At 47.2% G+C, this 24,392-nt stretch overlaps 1 long non-coding RNA gene across 1 annotated transcript in view; it reads right to left on the bottom strand.

Moving 5' to 3' along the window:
• The window catches only part of LOC147117747 (uncharacterized), a 258,768-nt gene extending 237,392 nt beyond the window's left edge, over window positions 1-21,376 (bottom strand). Inside the window, exon 1 of the long non-coding RNA XR_015078526.1 lies at window positions 21,343-21,376. This is a non-coding gene — a long non-coding RNA (uncharacterized LOC147117747). The remainder of the gene's footprint in view (window positions 1-21,342) is intronic.
• Window positions 21,377-24,392: the final 3,016 nt, after the last annotated feature.

Below are 24,392 nucleotides of genomic sequence, written 5' to 3'. Positions count from 1 at the left end.
AATTGCTACAAGCAAAACAACACCATACCATCCCATCGGAAATGGGCAGGTAGAGAGGTATAACGGTATCATCTGGAATTCCGTACGTCTCGCTTTAAGATCTCGGGGCCTACCAGACCAGCAATGGGAAACAGTGCTTCCGGATGCATTGCACTCTATACGGTCCCTGCTTTCTACAGCCACAAATACTACACCTCATGAGCGGTTCTTTGGATTCCAGCGTCGCTCATCTCATGGGACATCACTCCCGTCATGGCTAACTACTCCTGGACCTGTATTACTCCGAAGATACGTTCGGACGTCTAAAAATGACCCTCTTGTAGACGAGGTCGAACTAACCGATGCCAACCCCACCTATGCAAACATACGATATTCCGACGGCCGAGAATCTACCGTATCATTACGGGATCTGGCTCCCTGCCCACAAGGACCTAGTGGGACATCGGGTGATGGCATTTCACCAGGAAACTCTTGGGACCTATCGGGTACCCCTCTCCAGGATCCTGATCGGACACCAACTAGCTTGGTGCCGGTAGAACCCCGTGCTCAAGGTTGCGACCCTCCCAGTACCACGCATGAAAGTACTGGTCTGCCACAGACCAGCTCTGCACCTCCCTCTGAACAGAGGCAGTCTGACTTTGAACCTATTGGGGCTCGTACTCGAAGCCATGATCTCCCCGACCCTTCACAGGGCAATCCAGGCCACACGGACTCTGGCCAATGGCCAACCGCATGTAAGCGGACCAGCGACCCTCTACGACGGGAATCCAAACGGGTGCGACTCTTCCTTGTTCGGCGGCTGCGGACCAAAAGGTAGACCACAGCCTCCTAAACCTGCAGGAGGGAAGAATGTGATAAAAATAATAACTTCCGGGAAGTTATGTCATCACTTCCTGTGAACTGTGAACTATGAACTATGAACTGTGTACATACCTCACTTCCTGTCATGTGTCACTTCCTGTTGGACTGGTATAAATACTGGTCTGTTCAGTATTGTAAGAGGCTTCTACCAGAGGCATGGTAAAGACCTCTCTTGTATATAGTGTGTTTATAAGTTACTTAAAGCTTACTTTAAAGTTACTTGATGGTAAGCCTCCTTTTTCTTACATCAGAGTCCATGCTGGCTCTCTGTAGAGCAATCCAGTCAGTCCCATTCCCCCGCTCTATCCTCGTAGCCCCGCAAGTTTATTTCCCTCAAGTGCCTATCCAGTCTCACCTTGAAAACATTGAGTTACTCCGCTCCACCGCTTCCGTTGGCAGCGAATTCCAGGTCATCACCACTCGCTGCTTAAAAATGTTTTTCCTCATGTCCCCACCTGTATCTCTTGCCCAAAACCTTTAATCTGTGTCCCCTATTCCTTGTTCTATCAACTAGTGGAAACAGCCTTTCCCCGTCTAGCCTATCCAAACCCTCAATCTTGTACACCTCTATCAAATCACCCCTCAACCTCCTTTGCTCTAATGAAAACAAATCTAGCTTCTCCAACCTGTCCTTGTAGCTAAGATCCCCCATCCCCGGAACCATTCTGGTAAATCTCCTCTGCACCCTCTCAAGGGCCTTCACATCCTTCCTAAAGTGTGGTGACCAGAACTGGACGCAACACTCCAGCTGTGGCCTAACCAGTGCTTTATAAAGATTCAGCATAACTTCTCTACTTTTATACTCTAGGCCCCTATTTATGAAGCCCAAGATCCCATATGCTTTGCTAACTACTCTCTCAATATGTCCTGCCACCTTCAGGAACCTATGCACACTCCCAGGTCCCTCTGTCCCTGCACACTCTTTAAAACGATGCTATTAAGTGTATATTGCCTCTCCCTGTTCCTTCTGCCAAAATGCATCACCTCACACTTCTCTGTATTAAATTCCATCTGCCACTTGTCTGCCCATTCTGCTAGCCTTTCTATGTCCTGTTGCAGTCGATTGGTATCATCATCACTGTTTGCCACACCCCCAAGTTTGGTGTCATCGGCAAATTTAGAAATTCTACTCTGTATTTCAATATCCAGGTCATTTTATATATCAAAAAAAGCAGTGGACCCAGCACTGACCCTTGGGGAACACCACTGTCTACCATCCTCCAGTCTGAAAAACAGCCATTTACCACAACTCGCTGTTTTCTGTCCTTAAGCCAATTCCTTATCCAAGCTGTTCCATGAGCCTCAATTTTGTTAACAAGCCTTCTATGTGGTACTTTGTCAAATGCCTTCCGAAAATCCATGTAGACAACATCCATTGCATTCCCTTCATCATTCCTCTCTGTTACTTCATTAAAAAATTCAATTGGATTAGTCAAACACAATCTGCCTTTTACAAATCTGTGTTGGCTCTCCTTAATTAGCTTAAACCTCTCCAAGTGCCCGTTAATTTTTTCCTTGATTATTGTTTCTAAAACTTTACCCACCACTGATGTTAAACTGACCGGCCTGTAGTTACTAGGATTGTCCTTACACCCTTTCTTGAACAATGGTGCCACATTTGCCACTTTCCAATCCTCAGGCACCTCCCCTGCACCTAGGGAAGATTGGAAAATTATGGCAAGCCCTTCCGCTATCTCCTCCCCCAATTCCCTTAGCAACCTGGGATGCAAGCCATCTGGACCAGGCGACTTGTCCACTCTAAATCATACCCAGCCTTTCTAGTACATCCTGTCTATCAATTTTCACCCCTTTCATTGCTTCTATCTTTTCCACTTCTACCGATATTTTGTCAGCATGCATCTCCTTAGTAAACACCGATACAAAGTACTTATTGATTATTCTAGCCTTGCCCTGCGCCACTAAGCATATATCACGACAGAGAGAGGGGACAGACAGGGGCAGGGAGACCGCGCGGCCCAAAATTGCCCTGGCAACGCCGGGCACCCCCAGCTAGTACTGTATATGTTTCTTGTTGTTTTATAAGTTTATTTCTCTTATTATTGTATACATTTCTTGCCGTTCCATGTTTATTTTACAGAGATATATATTTTCTCCAGCCCCACAGTCCCCCGAGATATCTGCGCTCCTCTAATTCTGCCCTCTTGAGCAAACCTAATAATAATCACTCAACCATTGTTGCCTCAGCCCTAAACTCTAGAATTCCTCCCTAAATCTCACCACCTTTCTACCTCTCCTTCCTCCTTTAAGACGCTCCCTAAAACCTACCTCTTGATCAAGCTTTTGGTCATCTGCCCTAATTTCTCCTTATGTGGCTCGGTGTCAAATTTTTGTCTTTTAATACTCCTGTGAAGTGCCTTGTGACGTTTTACTACATTAAAGACAAGTTGTTGTTGTATGTTTATTTATCCCAATAATGTATAGATTTCTTACCATTTTACGGTTTTCTCCCTATATAGTATAGTTTTCTTACCATTCTATATGCTTATTTCTCTCTATTATGTATAGATTTCTTACTGTTGCATAAGTTTATTTCACTCTATATTATATGCATTCCTTACCGTTCTATCAAATTATTTCTCTACATTGTATATATTTCTTGCCATTGTATGGGGGAAAAATTCGGTATTGACCATTTTGGGGCGCTAATATCAGCTGGGCGCAAAATTTAGCGCCAGACGCAACCTATCGCCAGCAACCGGGAAATTCATCTCCAGTGCCCCTGGAGGTGATTGGAGCGTTAAATCAAGCGCTACACACTTCTCTTGGGGTGCTAATGTCGGGGAACGGGGCGCTACCTCAGAGCGCTACTCAAGCTCAGGCGATGTCAATTACCTTGTACTCGGGCATGCTGGCGGAGAGGGTCCATCATGCTGCACAGCCTCACCCTGATCATTGCTGAGTTTGACCTGGGCCTACAAGGAGGTGCAAATCCTCAACAACGATTATCATGGCTGCTCAGAGACCCAGGGAGAGATCTCGCCGATTTAGCGACCAGGCATTGGTGGCTCTGGTTATGGCTGTGGCTGTGGAACGCCAATGGGCAGTGCTGTTTCCAGACACTGGCAGGAGGCCATTCCCCGGGAGTTCACAAGGGTGTGGAGGTAGGTTGCCCATTACATATCATCCAGGAGCCTGGTCCAAAGGACTCACATGCAGTGCTGCAAGAAGTTCAACGACCTCACTCGGGTGGTCAGGGTGAGTAGATGCTTGAAATACCTTTACATCCCACCATCTCAACCTCACTCTGTGCACAGGCGGTATAAACTACCAAATCCCCAACACTCACCCAACAACTATGCCCATCTACTAAAAGTCACATCCACATCTCACAGCTTGCAGACATTAATGGCTATTCAGCTATGGTAGGCACATCTGCCAAACACATGGCTGCACACTCACTCACACGCTGTCCTTTAATTTGCAGGCCAAGCTTTCTCATAACGGGAGGGAGCAACAACGCATGGGAGGAGGTCAGGCAGAGCTGCACCCCTTCACACAGCTGGAGGAGCGACTTCACAGACTAATCGCGAGCCATGTCGTGGCGCGCTGTGGCAGTTGGAGAGGTCGCCCCCCTTGGGGACAACGGTATGTTCATCATCTCTCTCTCCTCTCTCATACCACTTCCCTCTCACAACACCAGCCTTTCCCATTTTCCATCTGACTATACTGTCTCCATTCCTTGCTCCCTTCCTGCCCCCCTGCCCGCACATTAAATCCACTCTTGTACCTTCCTGCTTTCAGATAGTGAGCCACCATCTGACCAGCCAATCCCTCAGCTTCCCAGTGGCAGCGATGCGGGAGAGGAGGAGGAACACCAAGCCGGAGCTTCACCGCCTGCGTCTCCCAAGGACGAGACATCCGATACTGGAGCCACGCGGTCACTGGAGGGGAGCAGAGGAAATGGCTCTGATGTGGGCGAAGCTCCGGGACCCAGCGGGCTGCAGCAACGCCATGGGGGAAGGGAAGCTCAGGGGCCATCTCCCCGGAGGGTGAGTGCGCGCACGAGTTCTGCTGCACAGGACTCCGATGAGGACCTCGATATCGCGGCAATGAATACTCAGGCGATGATCATGCATACTGAGCTCATGGGTGCAATGGCAAGGGTGCCCGAGAGCATGGATGCACTGGCTAGGAGCGTGGAGGAGTCCGCCACCAGCACAGCTGTCATCTGTGCACAAACCTTCGAGCCCATCCTTGCCACGTTGCAGAGGATGGTTGACTTGCAGAGAGACCATGGACACCCAGATCCCATGCCGCATGTAATGGGTGAGGTGGCAGCATCTATTGCAGCACAGGCGGAGGCAACGCAATGGCTTAGTGCTGGAATCGAGTCATTGGTTAGTGCCATTCAATCTCAGACTGCTCTGATGCAGTCTCAGATTGATGCCATGCAAGCGCTGACTGCTGCCATCCTTGCTGGGTCGCCCACAGCCCACCGGGGATCTCACGGTGCCACAGCAGGCCAGCAATCTGTGCTCCAGCAGATTGCTCCAGATGCTGAGGTTCTGCCCCGGGGGAGTGGCAGTGTGTCGGTCGAGCAGGAAGGTGCTGTCCTCTCTCAGAATGACAGCATTCATGCTGCCACCACTGCCATTCCGCCATTGCACTTGCCACAGCCTGTAACCCAGACTGCTGCCGCCCATGCAGAGTTAGCGCAGTCTGCAGCCAGGCCTTCCAGGCCCAGAGCTGGTCGAGGGCATCCTTCAAGGCCATCTGCAGTCTCTGGCTCAGAGATTCAGCAGCCTTCCGCCAGCCTTGCTGCAGTCACTGGGGCCACATTACAGAGGAGCAGTAGGGTTGGAAGGGGGGAAGTCCGAAGGGGAGGGAGATCATTGAAGAAGGCCAAATAACTAAAATTTTTCTAACATATGGGGGCAGTGTTTGTAACAAAGTTGGATGTGTATGTAAAATATTGTTCACTCTGTTAGCGCTTATCTCGATGTGGTAAGAACCAGTTTTGTTTGTTAATGAATTGCTGTGTTTGTTTGTTTTTGGTTGTGCTTAATAAGACATTATTGAAACGTTACAAATTTCCTCATGTTACTCATTGGAACTCTGCCCAGTAATAGGGGCTGCGGGATGGCTGTAATGATGTGCTTGTTGATCCCAAAAGCCATCCTCTGTTATTCATCAGAAGCGCTGTCTTATGAGGCGTTCACGAACGGCCTGTGCAGAAGCAACATTGAGCGCCTCCCTCCCACATTGTTGCTGCTCATCCTCCTCTTCATCCTCCTCCTCCTCCTCCGCCTCCTCTCCCTCTTCCTCCTCCTGAGGCGGTCCACCAATCCCTGGTGGCAATGGCTGGGTCCTCAGAATTGCGAGGTTGTGAAGCATGTAGCACACAACAATGAAAAGTGAGACTCGCTCGAGGGAGTGCTGCAGGGCTCCACCAGAGCGGTCAAGACACCGGAACTGTTGCTTCAGCACGCTGTCTGTTCAATGAGGTTCCTGGTGGCTCTATGGCTCTCATTGTATGCAAGCTCAGCAGGAGTGTTGGGGTTACGGAGTGGTGTCATCAGCCAGGTGCAGAGTGGATAACCCTTGTCCCCGAGGAGCCAGCCACGAGGTTGATGCGGTGGTTGGAACAGGTCTGGGACACCAGTCTGCCGCAGGATGAATGCATTGTGGCTGCTGCCAGGATAGCGGGCATTGGCGGCGAGGATGTGCTGTCTGTGGTCGCACACCAATTGGACGTTCAGAGAGTGGAAGCCTTTGTGGTTGCGGAAAACCTCTGCATTTTCATGAGGTGCCCGCAATGCCGCATGTGTGCTGTCAATGGGGCCCTGAACCATGGGGAAGCCGGCTATCCTAGTGAAGCCACATGTGCGTTCACACTGTTTGTCTTGGGTCATGGGGAATGAGATGTACTCTATTCTCCTTTTGTAGAGAGCATTTGTGACCTCCCGGATGCAACAATGGGCAGCAAACTGGGAGATGTTCGCAATATCCCGTTGAAACCTAGAAGGAGCCGCTGGCATAGAAATTGAGAGCCACTGTCACCTTCACTGCCACCGACAGAGACGTCCTGGTCCTGAGCTGAGGCTGGAGCTCTGGCTGCAGGAGGTGGCAGAGCTCTGTGACCACCTCCTTGCTGAAGCGGAGCTCCTCGAACAGATGAATGCAAGAGAATTGCTCCCGGAATACCCTGGGAGGGTAAGGTCTCCTGTGGAGAGCCCTGTTGGCCCTCCTCCCTCTGGCCACGTTTTCCACTCTCTCTCTCCACCTCCGCTGCCTCCGATGGTGAAGCTGGAGGACGAGGCTCCGTGCTCGTACAGCCCCCATTAAATCTTCTAAATGTGGTAGTAATAAAGCATACAGAAATGGGAACCTGAAAAATCTTGCTGACGAACAAAACTCCTTCGAGTAGGATAGCGTTAAATGTCTCCAGACGCCTCTCTCCCTCTCTCAACCTGCATATGCAAAATTGATTGCCGATGGGAAAAAGCAGGAAGCGCGCGCCTTTAAATAGCATTCCCCCAGCTCCTAGCCAACTGCAAACCGCTCCCCTCTATCTGTCGTTCCTAGCGCCTGGCACTGAGGCAGGGGGCGAGAATCAATTTCCGGTCCGGGGCGATGCACACTTGGATGACATCATGATCTCCAGGCGCAGGAGATCGTGGCGGTTGTGTTTAACGCCACCGCAAACCACCAGGTCAATTTCGCGGGCGGCGCTAAAGCACCGCGCTCGGGAGGTAGGTTGCTAGCGCCCCATTAGTGCCCCTCCCCACCCCCCCCCGGAGGCGCTGAAGGGAGGTGCTAACCAAATGAATTTTTCCCCCTCTACGTTTACTTTTCTATTTTTGTATATAATTATTACCATTCTATACACAGTTTATTTATCTATATTGGATATTTTTCTTATCGTTGTATAACCGGTTTACTTCTCTATAATGTATATATTTCTTACCATTCTATATGCGGTTTACTTCTCTATTGTATATATTTCTTACCGTTGTGTACACGGTTTATTTATCTCTTGTATATATTTCTTATCATTGTATACGTGGTTTATTTATCTCTCGTATATATTTACCATTGTATACATGGTTTATTTCTGTCTATTGTATATATTTCATACTGTTATATACGCGGTTTATTTATCTCTATTGTTTATATTTCTTACTGTTGCATACACCGTTTTTTTCTCTATATTGTATATATTTCTTACCATTGCATACGTGGTTATTTTCTCTCTTTTGTATATATTTCTTACCATTAAGGACGCAGTTTATTTATCTCTGTTGTATATATTTCTAACCATTGTATACACGGTTTATTTAGCTCTCTGATCTATATATTTCTTATCACTGTATAACTGGTTTATTTCTCTATTTTCTTACCGTTGTATACAGGGTTTATTTCTCTCTATTGCATATATTTCTTACCATTGTTTGTGCAGTTTATTTATCTATATAGTATGTATTTCTTACCGTTGTATACACAGTTTATTTCCCTCTATCTGGAATCATAGAATCGTGACAGCACAGTAGGAGGCCATTCTGCCCGTCGAGCCCGTGCTGGCTCTCTGCAAGAGCTCTTCAGCTAGTCCCAATCCCCTGCCCTTGTCCATAGCTCTGCTAATTTTTTTCCTTCAGGTACTTATCTAATTCCCTTTTGAAAGCCATGATTGAACATGCCTCCGCTACCTCTCAGGCAGTGCATTCCAGATCATAAGAAATAGGAGCAGGAGTAGGCCATACGGCCCCTCGGGCCTGCTCCGCCATTCAATAGGATCATGGCTGATCTGAATCTAGACTCACGTCCACTTCCCTGTCCTCTCCCCGTAACCCCTAATTCCCTTATCTGCTAGGACAATGTCTATCTCCATTTTAAATTTATTTAATGTTGCAGCTTCCACAGCTCTCTGGGGTAGTAAATTCCATAGATTTACTACCCTCTGAGTGAAGAAGTTTCTCCTCATCTCAGTTTTGAAAGGGCAGCCCCTTATTCTAAGATTATGCCCCCTAGTTCTAGTCTCACCCAGCAGTGGAAACATCCTCACCACATCCACCCGATCAAGCCCCCTCACAATCTTATATGTTTCGATAAAATCGCTTCTCATTCTTCTGAACTCCAATGAGTAGAGTCCCAACCTATTCAACCTTTCCTCGTACGTCAACCCCCTCATCTCTGGAATCAACCGAGTGAACCTTCTCTGAACCGCCTCGAGAGCAAGTATATCTTTTCTTAAATATGGAAACCAAAACTGCACGCAGTATTCCAGGTGTGGCCTCACCAATACCCTGTATAACTGCAGCAAGACTTCCCTGTTTTTATACTCCATCGCCCTTTCAATAAAAGCCAAGATTCCATTGGCCTTCCTGATCACCTGCTGCACCTACATACTAACTTTTTGTGTTTCATGCACCAGGACCCCCAGATCCCTTTGTACTGTAGCACTTTGCAGTTTCTCTCCATTTAGATAATAACTTGCTCTTTGATTTTTTCTGCCAAAGTGCATAACCTCACACTTTCCAACATTATATTGCATCTGCCAAATCTCTGCCCACTCACTTAGCCTGTCTATGTCCTTTTGCAGGTTTTTTATGTCCTCCTCACTCACTGCTTTCCCTCCCATCTTTGTATCATCGGCAAACTTGGATATGTTGCACTCGGTCCCTTCCTCCAAATCGTTAATATAGATTGTAAAGAGTTGGGGTCCCAGCACTGATCCCTGTGGGACACCACTAGTTACTGATTGCCAGCCCGAGAATGAACCATTTATCCCAACTCTTTGTTTTCTGTTAGATAGCCAATCTTCCACCCATGCCAGTATATTACCCCCAATCCCGTGATTTTTTATCTTGATCAGTAATCTTTTGTGTGGAACCTTGTCAAATGCCTTTTGGAAATCCAAATATACTACATCCACTGGTTCCCCTTTATCCAACCTGTATGTTACATCCTCAAAGAATTCGAGCAAATTTGTCAAACATGACTTCCCCTTCGTAAAACCATGCTGACTCTGTCCTATTAAATTATGTTTATCCAAATACTCTGATACTGTTTCCTTAATAATGGACTCCAACATTTTGCCAACCACAGATGTTAGGCTAACTGGTCTATAGTTTCCAGCTTTTTGTCTACTTTCCTTCTTAAATAAGGGTGTTACATTAGCAGTTTTCCAATCTGCCGGGACCTTTCCTGAGTGCAGGGAGTACTGGAAAATGATCACCAATGCATCCACAATCCCTACCGCCACTTCTCTCAAGACCCTAGGATGTAGGCCATCAGGTCCGGGGGATTTATCCGCCTTAAGTCCCATTATTTTACTGAGTACCATCTCTTTAGTGATTTTAATCGTGTTTAGCTCCTCCCCCCCAATTGCCCCCTGTTTGTCCAGTGTTGGGATATTTTTAGTGTCCTCTACTGTAAAGACTGATACAAAATATTTGTTCAGCGTCTTTGCCATCTCCATGTTCCCCACCACGAGTTTCCCGGTCCCATCCTCTAAGGGACCAACGTTCACTTTAGCCACCCTTTTTCTTTTTATATAGCTGTAGAAACTCTTGCTATCTGTTTTTATGTTTTTTGCTAGTTTACTTTCATAATCTATCTTCCCTTTCTTAATTAATCTTTTAGTTATTGTTTGCATAAAAATGTTTTTCCTCATGTCGCCTTTGAATTTTCTACCAATCACCTTAAATCTGTGTCCTCTGGTTCTTGACCCTTCCACCAATGGGAACAGTTTCTCTCTATTAACTCTGTCTAGACCCCTCATGATTTTGAACACCTCTATCTAAATCTTCTCTGTTCTAAGGAGAACAACCCCAGCTTCTCCAGTCTATCCATGTAACTGAAATCCCTCTTCCCTGGAACCATTCTTATAAATCTTCTGTGCAAGCTCACAAAAGCCTTCACGTCCTTCCTAAAGTGTGGTGCCCAGAATTGGACACAATACACCAGTTGTGACCGAACCAGTGTTTTATAAAAGGTTCATCATAACTTCCTTGCTCTTTGTACTCTACGGGCCTGATTTTGTGGATTGTGTGGGAAATGGTCGGATTCCCCCGAATGTGGGGTTCTGACACACAAAAAAATGTCAGCCAGCTCCACGCAATTTTCCCTCAAGTGGCCAATTAATTTCCAGTGTGTGGGCAGCCTTGCTAATTGTCCATTTCCAGTCAGGAAGCCCCACAGTATGATGTCATCATTCGTGGTGCTTTCAAGGTCCACAGCAAGCATTGCTTCCTCTGTTGGCTTCCAAACGAATCATACAGGATGGCAGAGGAGCCTGCAGCAGCTGTGGCCAGTGCCAGACCCCGAGCTGCCTCCAAATTCAACAAATCTTCACTGCAGGCATTATTGGATGGGGTTAGGGCCCACAGGGAGGTCCTCTTCCCTAGGTCAGGCAGGAAGAGGCCTCCCACTGAGACCAAGGCTGCATGGATGCAGGTGTCAGCAGATGTCAACTCGAATGTGCATGTCACCTTAGCATCACATCTCTAACTCCTTCCTCTACTCCCCCACAGGACCATCCAGAGCCCCCGTCCCCACTGTGGAGGAGGAAGAGGCTGTGCAGCCAGACTCCTCAGAGGAAGCTCCAACCTCTGAGGGTGTAGCGTCAGCAGAAGTAAGCGCACCCAGCACCAGCGCAGGCACTCACACTTCGGGGGGACCTTCGGGACATAGAGTAGTGTTGTCACCTGGTGTATCACAGCTCACAAGTGAGCATCAGCAGATTCTGGAGACAGGGATAGCAGTGGAGAGTCCTCGTTGGAGGGCGCAGGACTCTGCCAGCTCAGCTCAGCTGCGCTGCATGTCAACCCTCTGCCTCTGGGTCCATCCGCAAGAGAAGAGGTGATGGATCTCCATGCACAGATGCAGGAGTCTCTGGCAGGTTTTGTCTCCAGGGTCGCTGCGAGTGCGGAGCGAATGGAGGAGTCCATAGCGACCATGAGCAGAGCCTCTGTGGAGTCATTGGCGCAGGAACGCATCACCATGGAAAGATTGGCAACCTCCATGGAGGAGATAACTCGCCAGGGTACGGAAAACATGGTGAGTGCTCATAAGAGAATGACATCTCTTGAGGAGCGTTGGCCATCTATTGAACAGAGAAACCAGACCTTCATGGAAGTCCTTCTGAGTAGGACTGCCAGTGCAGATACGGGTCACCATGGCCCCCTAAAGCGCAGCAAGGTGCTCTCAAGCCACTTCCAAGCGCTGGCCCCTTCTGGTCTGTGCAGCTTCAGGTGAGTGAGCAGCAGCCTGGTGTTCCTGGTGCTCATCCTGCTGTTCCTGGTTCTGCTGCTGCCGCCTCTGCTGCTGGAGATCCTCTAATGGCAAGAAGGGAAGGAAGAAAAGGCGTCCCATGCTTCTGATAGATGCCTCCGCTGAGGAAACGCTGAGTGAGGGTGGCGAGAGGGGCTTCCCAGGAGATCACATTGGAGAAGTGTGTGAGGCTCCAACCTTCCACAGCTGTGCCTAAGCCTTGAAGAAGTAGCCCCAAGCCTGCAGCAACAAGGTCCTTCAACATACAAATGCTGTCCCTTTAAATCGCAGCTTTCCCGAATGAGCTGCAGCTGATAGCAAGCAAGTCAGCAAGCTTCACGCCAGGTTTCATCAGCGGGGTTCCTCGCAGGCGTGTTTAGCGTGGGGAACCCCATAAAATCGCAAGGGCGCCCTAAAATCGGCTTAAACATGGTGATAATTGCTCATTACTGTTCCGACGGCCAGTCCCGCCAGCGGCAGGCGGGACTGAATCGGGTCGCGGATAAACGGCGGTCCGAAAGTTGGACGGGGCGGGGAATCAGGCGGGGGGGATCGCGACCCGCTTTATTGGTGATTTTCGGCCGCCTGGAAAGCCACCCGACGGCTAGCAGAAAATCGGGGCCTACGCCTCTATTTATGAACCCCAGGATTCTGTAAGCTTTTTTACCCACTTTCTCAACCTGCCCTATCACCTTCAATGATTTGTGCACACATACCCCCAGGTCTCTCTGTTCCAGCACCCCCTTTAGAATTGTACCCTTTAGTTTATATTGCCTCTCCTTGTTCTTCCTACCAAAATGAATCACTTCGCACTATTCTGCGTTAAACTGCATCTGCCACGTCTCCGCCCATTCCACCAGCCTGCCTATGTCCTCTAGAAGTCTATCCCGATCCTCCTCACTGTTCACTATATTTCCAAGTTTTGTGTCATTTGCAAATTTTGAAATTGTGCCCTGTACATCCATGTCCAAGTCATTAATATACATCAAGAAAAGCAGTGGTCCTAGTACCGACCCCTGGGGAACACCACTGTATACCTTCCTCCAGTCCGAAAAACAACCATTCACCACCACTCTCTGTTTCCTGTCACTTAGCCAATTTCGTACCAATGCTGCCACTGTCCCTTTTATTCCATGGGCTTCAACTTTGCTGGCAAGCTGATTATGTAGCACTTTATCAAACGCCTTTTGGAAGTCCATGTACACAACATCAACCCTCTCTGTTATCTCATCAGAAAATTCAATCAAGTTAGTTAAACACGATTTGCCTTTAACAAATCTGTGTTGGCTTTCCTTAATTAATTCACACTTGTCCAAGTGACTGTTAATTTTGTCCCAGATTATCGTTTCTAAAAGATTCCCCACCACCGAGATTAAGCTGATTGGCCTGCAGTTGCTGGGTTTATCCTTACACCCTTTTTTGAACAATGGTGTAACATTTGCAATTTTCCAGTCCTCTGGCACCACCCCCATATCCAAAGAGGATTGGAAGATTATGACCAGTATACCTCTGCAATTTCCACCCTTACCTCCCTCAGCATCCTAGGATGCATCCCATCTGGTCCTGGTGGCTTATCTACTTTGAGTACAGCCAGCCTTTCTAGTACCTGCTCTATCAATTTTTATCCCATCCAGAATCTCAAATACCTCCACTTTCACTATGACTTTTGCAGCATCTTCAGATGCAAAGTATTCATTTAGTAACTCAGCTATGCCCTCTGCATCCATGTGTAGTTCTCCTTTTTGGTCCCTACTCGGCCCCACCCCATCTCTTACTACCCATTTACTAGTTATATGCCTATAGAAGACTTTTGAATTCCCTTTTATGTTAGCTGCCAAGCTATTCCCATACTCCCTCTTTGCCCCTCTTATTTCCTCTTTCACTTCCCCTCTGAATTTTCTGTATTCAGCCCGGTTCTCGCTTGTATTCTCAACCTAACATCTGTCCTATGCCCCTTTTTTCGGCTTTATCTTACTCTCTGTCTCTTTCGTCATCCAGGGAGCTCTGGCTTTGGTTGCCCTACCTTTCCCCCTTGTAGGAATGTACCTCGACTGTACCAAAACCATCTCCTCTTTAAAGGCAGCCCATTGTTCAATTACAGTTTTGCCTGCCAATCTTTGATTCTGATTTACCCAGGCCAGGTCCGTTCTCAACCCACTGAAATTGGCTTTCCTTCAATTAAATATTTTGACTCTAGATGGTTCTTTGTCCTTTTCCATAGCTAACCTAACCTTTATGATACTCTGATCACTGTTCCCTAAATGTTCCCCTACTGAAACTTCATCCACCTGACCCACCTCATTCCCCAGAACCAGATCCAGCAATGCCTCCTTCCTCGTTGATCAAGAAAGTTCTCCTGAACACACTTCAGAAATTCTTCCCGCTCTCTGCCCTTTACACTATTACTATCCCAGTCTATACAGTATTAGGATAGTTGAAGTCCCCCATTATCACTACTCTATCATTCTTGCACCTCTCTAATTTCCCTGCAAATTTGCTCTTCTATATCCTTCCCACTAGTAGGTGGCCTATAGAATGCACCTAGTAGTGTAACGGCACCTCTATTGTCTCTTAACTCTAATCAAATAGATTCTGTCCTTGACCCCTCCAGGACATCCTCTCTCTCTCCAGTGCTGCAATATTCTCCTTAATCAATACTGCCATCCCACCTCCTTTCTTTTCTTCTCTATCTTTCCTGAACACCTTGTTTCCAGGACTATTTAGGGCTGGATTTTGCAGGGGGTGGGGGGGGGGGTCAGTGTTGGGTCAGATGGGAAAGTGATTTTTTTCCCCCCAGTGGGTCAGGACCCCGCTGTGAACCCGCTGCCACGCGCCTTTACCAAATGTCGGGTCTGTGAGCGCTGAGCAGACCTGACACACAGCGGTGGGTTCACAACAAGGGACCCAATTCCAGTAATTAGTGGCTTGTTTAGAGCCACTTATGAATGAATTTCAGCTCACCTGCATTTGACCGCTCGCCCGCAGGGTCCTTGCTGGTCGTGGACCACGTCTGTGAAGCTGAGACAGGAGTTCAGTGGCCATGGAATCAGCTGTTCAGCTAACAGCTTCAAATGTACAGTAAAAGCTCCCATTTTACAAAGATATCTTCCCTCAGCCACAAACTCTTCCTCACTGCATTACCACAACAGATTCAGGATGCTGCAAGACTTTCCACAAGTCCCCATCCAGTCTGACCTCATTACCTCTCTCACCATTGACAGATCGAGTCTGTCATCTCTACTTCACCTGCCATCGATTCCATTAGCATAGGTGCCCATTATACTCTATCATCTTGGTCCTCAGAATCCCATCACGATCAGCCCCAACACCAGCAGCACCAACACCACTAACAACCTTCTCCGCAATCAACTGATGCTGCACAGGACAGAGGGCATCAGCACCCGACAACATTGCTGCCCGGGAGGCCAGGGATGGCCTCACCATGGCCAGATTTACTTCACTTGACACTGTACACCCTGGCTGCCACATGCGCCAGGTTGGCACCACCCCACACCAACACCATAAAGCATCCCTACAATGTCCAAGCCTTTCCTTTCACACTCATCACCATTGCAGGAGGTACCGTTATGTCTCACCATTCACTGCAACTCACTAAGCCACTTCCAAAGATGCACACAAATCTATCCAAGAATGCAGTGTTGAAAATAAAGGTTTCAATGTTTGACAGCACATTAACAGAACCTTTACATGAACATTGGCTAAAACATCTAAATGGCTTTGTGTGTTGTTAGTTGGTATGATTGCACTAGGATGAGGGTGAGTGTGAGGGGTGGCTAGTGAGATGGGGATGTGATAATGTAGATAGAGAGAGAGAGGGGGATGGTGGAGGTGCAAGGTAAGTTGGTGTGAGTAAGGATGTGCGGAAGTAGGGTAGGGAAGGCAGAGGGGGTGTGATGACAGGCACAGCAGGGTGAGGTTGAGTATGGCTTTGTACTAATGTTTCATGATCTACTGAGATCATTGAAAGGTTTGTGTTACTGCAGCCTGGTCCTCCTGACGATATCCCTGTTTGTGCCCTCCTGTGCAATGTGCAACCAGGCTGTTTAGGTCTCCTGGAGAGGTCTCTTCCGTCTACTGGAAGGGAAGAGGACCTCCCTGCGTGCTGCGACTCCCTCTATAAGCATATGGAGGGAGTCATGGGAGAACCTGGGTGCAGTGCTTGTCAGTGTTTGCAGCACCTCACTGATAGCAGAAATGTCAAGATAAATTTGGACATTGTCACTTTAAGGAAACCAGCTGATGACGTGTCATGAAGTGACATCACCTGACCCGCTTCCTCTAATTGGCCCGGGAAACACGCTGGGCAGGCTTAACAAGCCCTATCAAGGGAAATTCATTTCACAGAATGGGATGGAGCCAGCGGCAGAGCCGCGACCCTCCACCGACATCGCCCACCACAGACCCGCCGAGGTAAGTAAAATCGCAGTCAGAGAGAGAGTAGGAGGAAGGGAAACAGGTCAAGGGCGAGGGGACCTCTGGCTTCTCACTACGCACCCTTGGGGGCAGCAATTGAGCAGGTGTGCTGGGGTGGTGGGGGCAATGGATGGACTGCTATTGGTGAGGTGAATAAAATGAAAGACTTACATTTATAGAATCATAGAATGGTTACAGCACAGAAGGCCATTCAGCCCGTCGAGCCCATGCCGGCTCTCTGCAAGAGCACCTCAGCTAATCCCACTCCCCTGCGCTTTCCCCGTAGCCCTGCAATTGTTTTTCTTCAGGTACTTATCCAATTCCCTTTTGAAAGTCAAAATTGAATCTGCCTCCACCATCCTTTCAGGCAGTGAATTCTAGATCCTAACCACTCACTGCATAAAAAAGTTTTTCCTCATGTCACCTTTGGTTGTTCTGCCAATCACCTTAAATCTGTGTCCTTTGGTTCTCAACCCTTCCGCCAATGGAAACAGTTTCTCTCTATCTACTCTGTCTAGACCCTCATGATTTTGAACCCCTCTATCAAATCTCCTCTCAACCTTCTCTGCTCTAAGGAGAACAACCTCAGTTTCTCCAGTCTATTCACGTAACTGAAGTCCCTCATCCCTGGAACCATCTGACATATCTGTCCAAGAATGAAAAGTGTTGAAAATAAAGGTTTCAATGTTTGACACCACATTAACAGAAACTTTACATGAACATTGGATGAAACACCCAAGTGCCTACCCTTGTGTGTTGTTAGTTGGTATGATTGCACTAGGATGAGGGGGAGTGTGAGGGGTGGCTAGTGAGATGGAGAAGTGATAGAGAGGGATGGGTGGAGGTGCAAGGTAAGTTGGTGTAAGGATGTGCAGGAGTAGGGTAGGGAAGGCAGAGTGATGGGGATGTGATGAGAGGCACAGCAGGATGAGGCTGAGTGTGGCTTTGTACCAACTTTTCGTGATATACTGAAATCATTGAAACATTTGCGGCACTGCACCCAGGTGCTTCTGACGACATTTCTGCTTGTGCCCTCCTCTGCAATGTGCAACCAGGCTGCATTGGCGTCATGGGGAGGTCTCTTCCGCCCATTGGAAGGGAAGAGGACCTCCATGTATGCGGTGACTCCCACCATAAGCATATGAAGGGAGTCATGGGAGAGCCTGGGTGCAGCCCTGTAACTCTGTACAGTGCTTGTCAGTGTTTGCAGCACCTCAATGCTGTTGAACACTGACAGCACAAAGTAGGCATGGTCCTTTTAAGGAAACCGGCTGATGACGCGTTATCAAATGACGTCACCAGACCTGCTTGCTCTAATTGGCAGACTCAATCGTGGCTTCGAAAAGGAAATTGGATAAGTACCTGAAGTACTCTTGCAGAGAGCTGGCACGGGCTCGAAGGGCCGAATCGCCTCCTTCTGAGCTGTAACCATTCTATCGTATATATTTCTTACCATTGTATACACGGTTTATCTCTCTCTATTGGAGATATTTCTTACCGTTGTATACGCGGTTTATTTCTCTCTATTGGAGATATTTCTTACCATTGTATGCACGGTTTATCTCTCTCTATTGGAGATATTTCTTACCGTTGTATACGCAGTTTATTTCTCTCTATTCGAGATATTTCTTACCGTTGTATGCGCGGTTTATCTCTCTCTATTGGAGATATTTCTTACCGTTGTATACGCGGTTTATCTCTCTCTATTGGAGATATTTCTTACCATTGTATACGCGGTTTATTTCTCTCTATTGGAGATATTTCTTACCGTTGTATACGCGGTTTATTTCTCTATTGGAGATATTTCTTACCGTTGTATACGCGGTTTATTTCTCTATTGGAGATATTTCTTACCGTTGTATACGCGGTTTATCTCTCTATTGGAGATATTTCTTACCATTGTATGCGCGGTTTCTCTCTCTACTGGAGATATTTCTTACCGTTGTATACGCGGTTTATTTCTCTCTATTGGAGATATTTCTTACCGTTGTATACGCGGTTTATTTCTCTCTATTGGAGATATTTCTTACCGTTGCATACGCGGTTTATCTCTCTATTGGAGATATTTCTTACCGTTGTGTGCACGGTTTATCTCTCTCTATTGGAGATATTTCTGACCGTTGTATACGCGGTTTTTTCTTCCCGTTGTATATGCGGTTTATTTCTCTCTATTGGAGATATTTCTTACCGTTGTATACGCGGTTTATTTCTCTCTATTGGAGATATTTCTTGCCGTTGTATACGCGGTTATCTCTCTCTATTGGAGATATTTCTTACCGTTGTATGCGCGGTTTATTTCTCTCTATTGGAGATATTTCTTACCGTTGTATGCGCGGTTTATTTCTCTCCATTGGAGATATTTCTTACCGTTGTATGCGCGGTTTATTTCTCTCCATTGGAGATATTTCTTACCGTTGTATACGCGGTTTATTTCTTTCTATTGGAGATATTTCTTACCGTTGTATGCGCGGTTTATTTCTCTCCATTGGAGATATTTCTTACCGTTGTATGCGCGGTTTATTTCTCTCCATTGGAGATATTTCTTACCGTTGTATACGCGGTTTATTTCTTTCTATTGGAGATATTTCTTACCGTTGTATACGCGGTTTATTTCTCTCTATTGGAGATATTTCTTACCGTTGTATACGCGGTTTATTTCTTTCTATTGGAGATATTTCTTACCATGGTATACGCGGTTTATCTCTCTATTGGAGATATTTCTTACCGTTGTATACGCGGTTTATTTCTCTCTATTGGAGTTATTTCTTACCATGGTATACGCGGTTTATCTCTCTATTGGAGATATTTCTTACCGTTGTATACGCGGTTTATCTCTCTATTGGAGATATTTCTTACCGTTGTATGCGCGGTTTATCTCTCTATTGGAGATATTTCTTACCGTTGTATACGCGGTTTATCTCTCTATTGGAGATATTTCTTACCGTTGTATACGCGGTTTATCTCTCTCTATTGGAGATATTTCTTACCGTTGTATACGCGGTTTATCTCTCTCTATTGGAGATATTTCTTACCATTGTATACGCGGTTTATTTCTCTCTATTGGAGATATTTCTTACCGTTGTATACGCGGTTTATTTCTCTCTATTGGAGATATTTCTTACCGTTGTATACGCGGTTTATTTCTCTCTATTGGAGATATTTCTTACCGTTGTATACGCGGTTTATTTCTCTCTATTGGAGTTATTTCTTACCATGGTATACGCGGTTTATCTCTCTCTATTGGAGATATTTCTTACCATTGTATACGCGGTTTATTTCTCTCTATTGGAGATATTTCTTACCGTTGTATACGCGGTTTATCTCTCGCTATTGGAGATATTTCTTACCGTTGTATACGCGGTTTATCTCTCGCTATTGGAGATATTTCTTACCGTTGTATGCGCGGTTTATTTCTCTCTATTGGAGATATTTCTTACCGTTGTATACGCGGTTTATCTCTCTCTATTGGAGATATTTCTTACCGTTGTATACGCGGTTTATCTCTCTCTATTGGAGATATTTCTTACCGTTGTATACGCGGTTTATCTCTCTCTATTGGAGATATTTCTTACCGTTGTATACGCGGTTTATCTCTCTCTATTGGAGATATTTCTTACCGTTGTATACGCGGTTTATTTCTCTCTATTGGAGTTATTTCTTACCATGGTATACGCGGTTTATCTCTCTCTATTGGAGATATTTCTTACCGTTGTATACGCGGTTTATTTCTCTCTATTGGAGATATTTCTTACCGTTGTATACGCGGTTTATCTCTCTATTGGAGATATTTCTTACCCTTGTATGCGCGGTTTATCTCTCTCTATTGGAGATATTTCTTACCATTGTATACGCGGTTTATCTCTCTCTATTGGAGATATTTCTTACCGTTGTATGCGCGGTTTATCTCTCTCTATTGGAGATATTTCTTACCGTTGTATGCGCGGTTTATTTCTCTCTATTGGAGATATTTCTTACCGTTGTATACACGGTTTATCTCTCTGTTGGAGATATTTCTTACCATTGTATACGCGGTTTATCTCTCTCTATTGGAGATATTTCTCACAGTTGTATACACGGTTTATCTCTCTGTTGGAGATATTTCTTACCGTTGTATACGCGGTTTATCTCTCTCTATTGGAGATATTTCTCACAGTTGTATACACGGTTTATCTCTCTGTTGGAGATATTTCTTACTGTTGTATAAGCGGTTTATTTCTCTCTATTGGAGATATTTCTTACCGTTGTATAAGCGGTTTATTTCTCTCTATTGGAGATATTTCTTACCGTTGTATACGCGGTTTACTTCTCTCTATTGGAGATATTTCTTACCATTGTATACACGGTTTATCTCTCTGTTGGAGATATTTCTTACCATTGTATGCGCGGTTTATTTCTCTCTATTGGAGATATTTCTCAGTTGTATACACGGTTTATCTCTCTGTTGGAGATATTTCTTACCGTTGTATAAGCGGTTTATTTCTCTCTATTGGAGATATTTCTTACCGTTGTATACACGGTTTATCTCTCTGTTGGAGATATTTCTTACCGTTGTATACGCGGTTTATTTCCCTCTATTTGGAGATATTTCTTACCGTTGTATACGCGGTTTATTTCTCTCTATTGGAGATATTTCTTACCGTTGTATGCGCGGTTTATTTCTCTCTATTGGAGTTATTTCTTACCGTTGTATACGCGGTTTATTTCACTCTATTGGAGATATTTCTTACCGTTGTATACGCGGTTTATCTCTCTCTATTGAAGCTATTTCTTACCGTTGTATGCGCGGTTTATTATTGGGTATATGCTGTTACTCACTCTCTCTGGAGAAGCCGGCAGTTGCTCTCCGTGTACAATCCAAGCGCTGCGTATCCATGGAAACGGCCGCCACGCGCTCCGGGGGCTGACGCGCTCCGCTGCGCTTTTTAAATCCGCTTCTTTCCCTTCCTCTCGCGCTCTCCTTTTAACTCTGCCTTTTTGCTCCGACTTGATTTTCCTTCCGGTTGCTCACTGCAATGTGACAGGCCTGTTGCATCCGTTTTGGTTGGGCCGCGTTGACATTGGCGATTAAAACCAAAAATTCTTACCTGGTGTGGTGCAATTTGGTGAACCGGGAGCTCAACGCACCCAGGCTCACTTTGTCAATTCTGATTTTCAAATTTTTTTTTCCCGTCTCAATCACACGCAAATTTTCATTTTAGCACTGTTTAAAAAGCAGGGCACGTCATCAATTCGCTAACAATGAGGGGGCTAGTTATGGCAACTCACTTAGCAACGGGGTGGATTAAGTTGACATCAACAAGTTGGTGTTGATCTACTCAGCCCAACTGATCCTGGTTGCAGGTAACCTGTGTTGGTGCAGCCGCAAACTTAAGTGTTCGTGCCAGCATTTGTTTCAACTTGCTCACCTTCAGGTGCAAAATCTAAGTAGGCCAGCAATGCAAAGAAAGAAAATATTAAGCCTGATTTTGCGGTAGAAGTAACGGTGAGACTAACAGTGTTCACCATTATTTACGTGGAAATCGGACAGCAACATGTTCATGCGCCGTTATACATGGAAATCGGGAAGTTGCTGTCTGAAGTGCTCTGCTCCTTCAATAGCTGCCCGCTAACAGCATCTGGCTGTCTCACTGATGTGCCATCGATAACTCAAAGGCAAGGAGTTTAAAGGATTCAACTAAAGGCTTTTAATCACTAAGAGCATTGCAGGTCTTTACACATCGGGTTCGTCTGATAGAATGACTCATACAGCTCTTGAGACCTCTATATGACAAAAGCATGTGAGGGGCCACAAAACGGATCCACTCGTGGCCAATACACACAATAGGAAAAAGGGGGCGGTACACACAATACAAAGCAGGTAAAACACAAGGGCTGATGAAGGCATATATTTCATCACATTCTACAGATTTAGTCTGTCCGGGGGTGTGATAGTCCTTCCTGAACGTCGCAACAGTACCTCGGGTTCCGACCGGGAGTCCGTGGTGTCCTCCTGGGCATACCCATGTGTTGGGGGTGTTGCGGGTACTTCTGGGGGTGGTGAGCCTGGGGATGGTGGAGGTTCTTCTGGGGGTGGTGATGGGTCGTCGTCGCTTCCTGCCGAGGCGAGGTCCTTTATGGACACGGTGTCCTCACGCCCGTCGGCATGCTTGATGTACACGTACTGTGGGTTTGCGTGGAGTAGGTGTACTGCCTCCACGAGTGGATCCGTTTTGTGGCCCCTCATATGCTTTCGTAATAGGACTGTCCCTGGGGTGGAGAGCCACGAGGGTAGGGACACTCCTGAGGTTGATTTGCGGGGAAAAACAAACATCTTCTCGTGAGGAGTGGCATTAGTAGCAGTACACAGTAGCGACCTTATCGAGTGGAGTACGTCTGGGAGGACCTCTTGCCAGCGGGAGGTGGGGAGGCCTTTAGACCTTAGTGCTAAGGTGACCGCCTGCCACACTGTCGCGTTCTCCCTCTCCACTTGCCCATTACCCCGGGGGTTATAACTAGTGGTCCGACTCGTGGCTATCCCCTTCGACAGCAGGTATTGGCGCAGTTTGTCGCTCATGAACGATGCCCCCCTGTCAGTGTGGATGTAGTTAGGCATGCCGCACGTGCAAAACAGGTTGCCGAGGCACTTGATGACCGTGGCACTGGTCATGTCTGGGCAGGGGTAGGTGAATGGGAAGCAGGAGTACTCGTCCACAATGTTGAGAAAGTACACATTGCGGTCGGTGGAGGGGAGTGGTCCCTTGAAATCTAAGCTCAGGCGCTCGAATGGCCGTGTAGCTTTGATCAGGTGGGCTCGGTCGGGCCTGAAAAAACGGGGCTTGCATTCCGCACAGGTGCGGCAGTCCCTGGTCATAGACTGGACCTCCTCGATGGAATAGGGCAGGTTACGGGATTTTATAAAGTGGAATAGCCGGGTGACCCCCGGGTGGCAGAGGCCATTGTGGAGGCCCTGTAGCCTGTCCCCCCTGGATGCTGGCACACATCCCTCGTGATAGGGCATCGGGGGATTCGTTGAGGGCCCCCGGCCTATATATTATGTCGTACTCAAATGTGGAGAGTTCGATCCGCTACCTGAGAATTTTGTCGTTCTTGATCGTCCCCCTCTGTTTGTTGTTAAACATGAAGGCTACCGACCGCTGGTCGGTAAGCAGGGTGAAGCGTTTGCCGGCTAGGTAGTGCCTCCAGTGCCGCACTGCCTCCACTATGGCCTGGGCCTCCTTCTCTACCGAGGAGTGCCTGATCTCGGGCCCTTGGAGGGTTCTTGAGAAAAAGGCTACGGGCCGCCCATCCTGGTTGAGGGTGGCTGCTAAAGCGAAGTCGGACGCATCGCTTTCGACCTGGAAAGGGATGTTTTCGTCCACTGCCCGCAGCGCAGCCTTCTCAATGTCGTGTTTAATGCTGTTGAAGGCGGCGTGGGCCTTGGCCGTGAGTGGGAAGGACGTTGATTTCAGGAGGGGACGGGCCTTGTCGGAATAATTGGGGACCCATTGGGCGTAATAGGAGAAGAACCCCAGGCACCTTTTCAGGGCCTTGGGAGTGTTTGGTAGGGGTAGCTCCCGTAGGGGGCGCAATCGGTCGGGGTCCGGACCGATTTCCCCGTTTTCCACCACGCAGCCCAGGATACAGAGGCGCGTGGTGCTAAAGACGCACTTATCCTCGTTGTAGGTGAGATTGAGTCTGAGGGCGGTTTTCAGAAATCTCGCGAGGTTCGAGTCGTGGTCTTGCTGGTCGTGGCCGCAGATGGTGATGTTGTCTAGGTATGGGTAGGTGGCTGTTAACTGGTTCTCATCGACCATGCGGTCCATCTCCCGCTGGAAGACCGAGACCCCGTTCGTTACCCCAAAGGGGACTCTGAGGAAGTGGTAGAG

The sequence above is a fragment of the Somniosus microcephalus genome, chromosome 5, assembly GCF_052327205.1.
Source record: "Somniosus microcephalus isolate GS21.2 chromosome 5, FLI_Smic_1.0, whole genome shotgun sequence".
NCBI lineage: Eukaryota > Metazoa > Chordata > Chondrichthyes > Squaliformes > Somniosidae > Somniosus > Somniosus microcephalus.
This window is presented reverse-complemented; position numbering and strand designations above follow the sequence as displayed.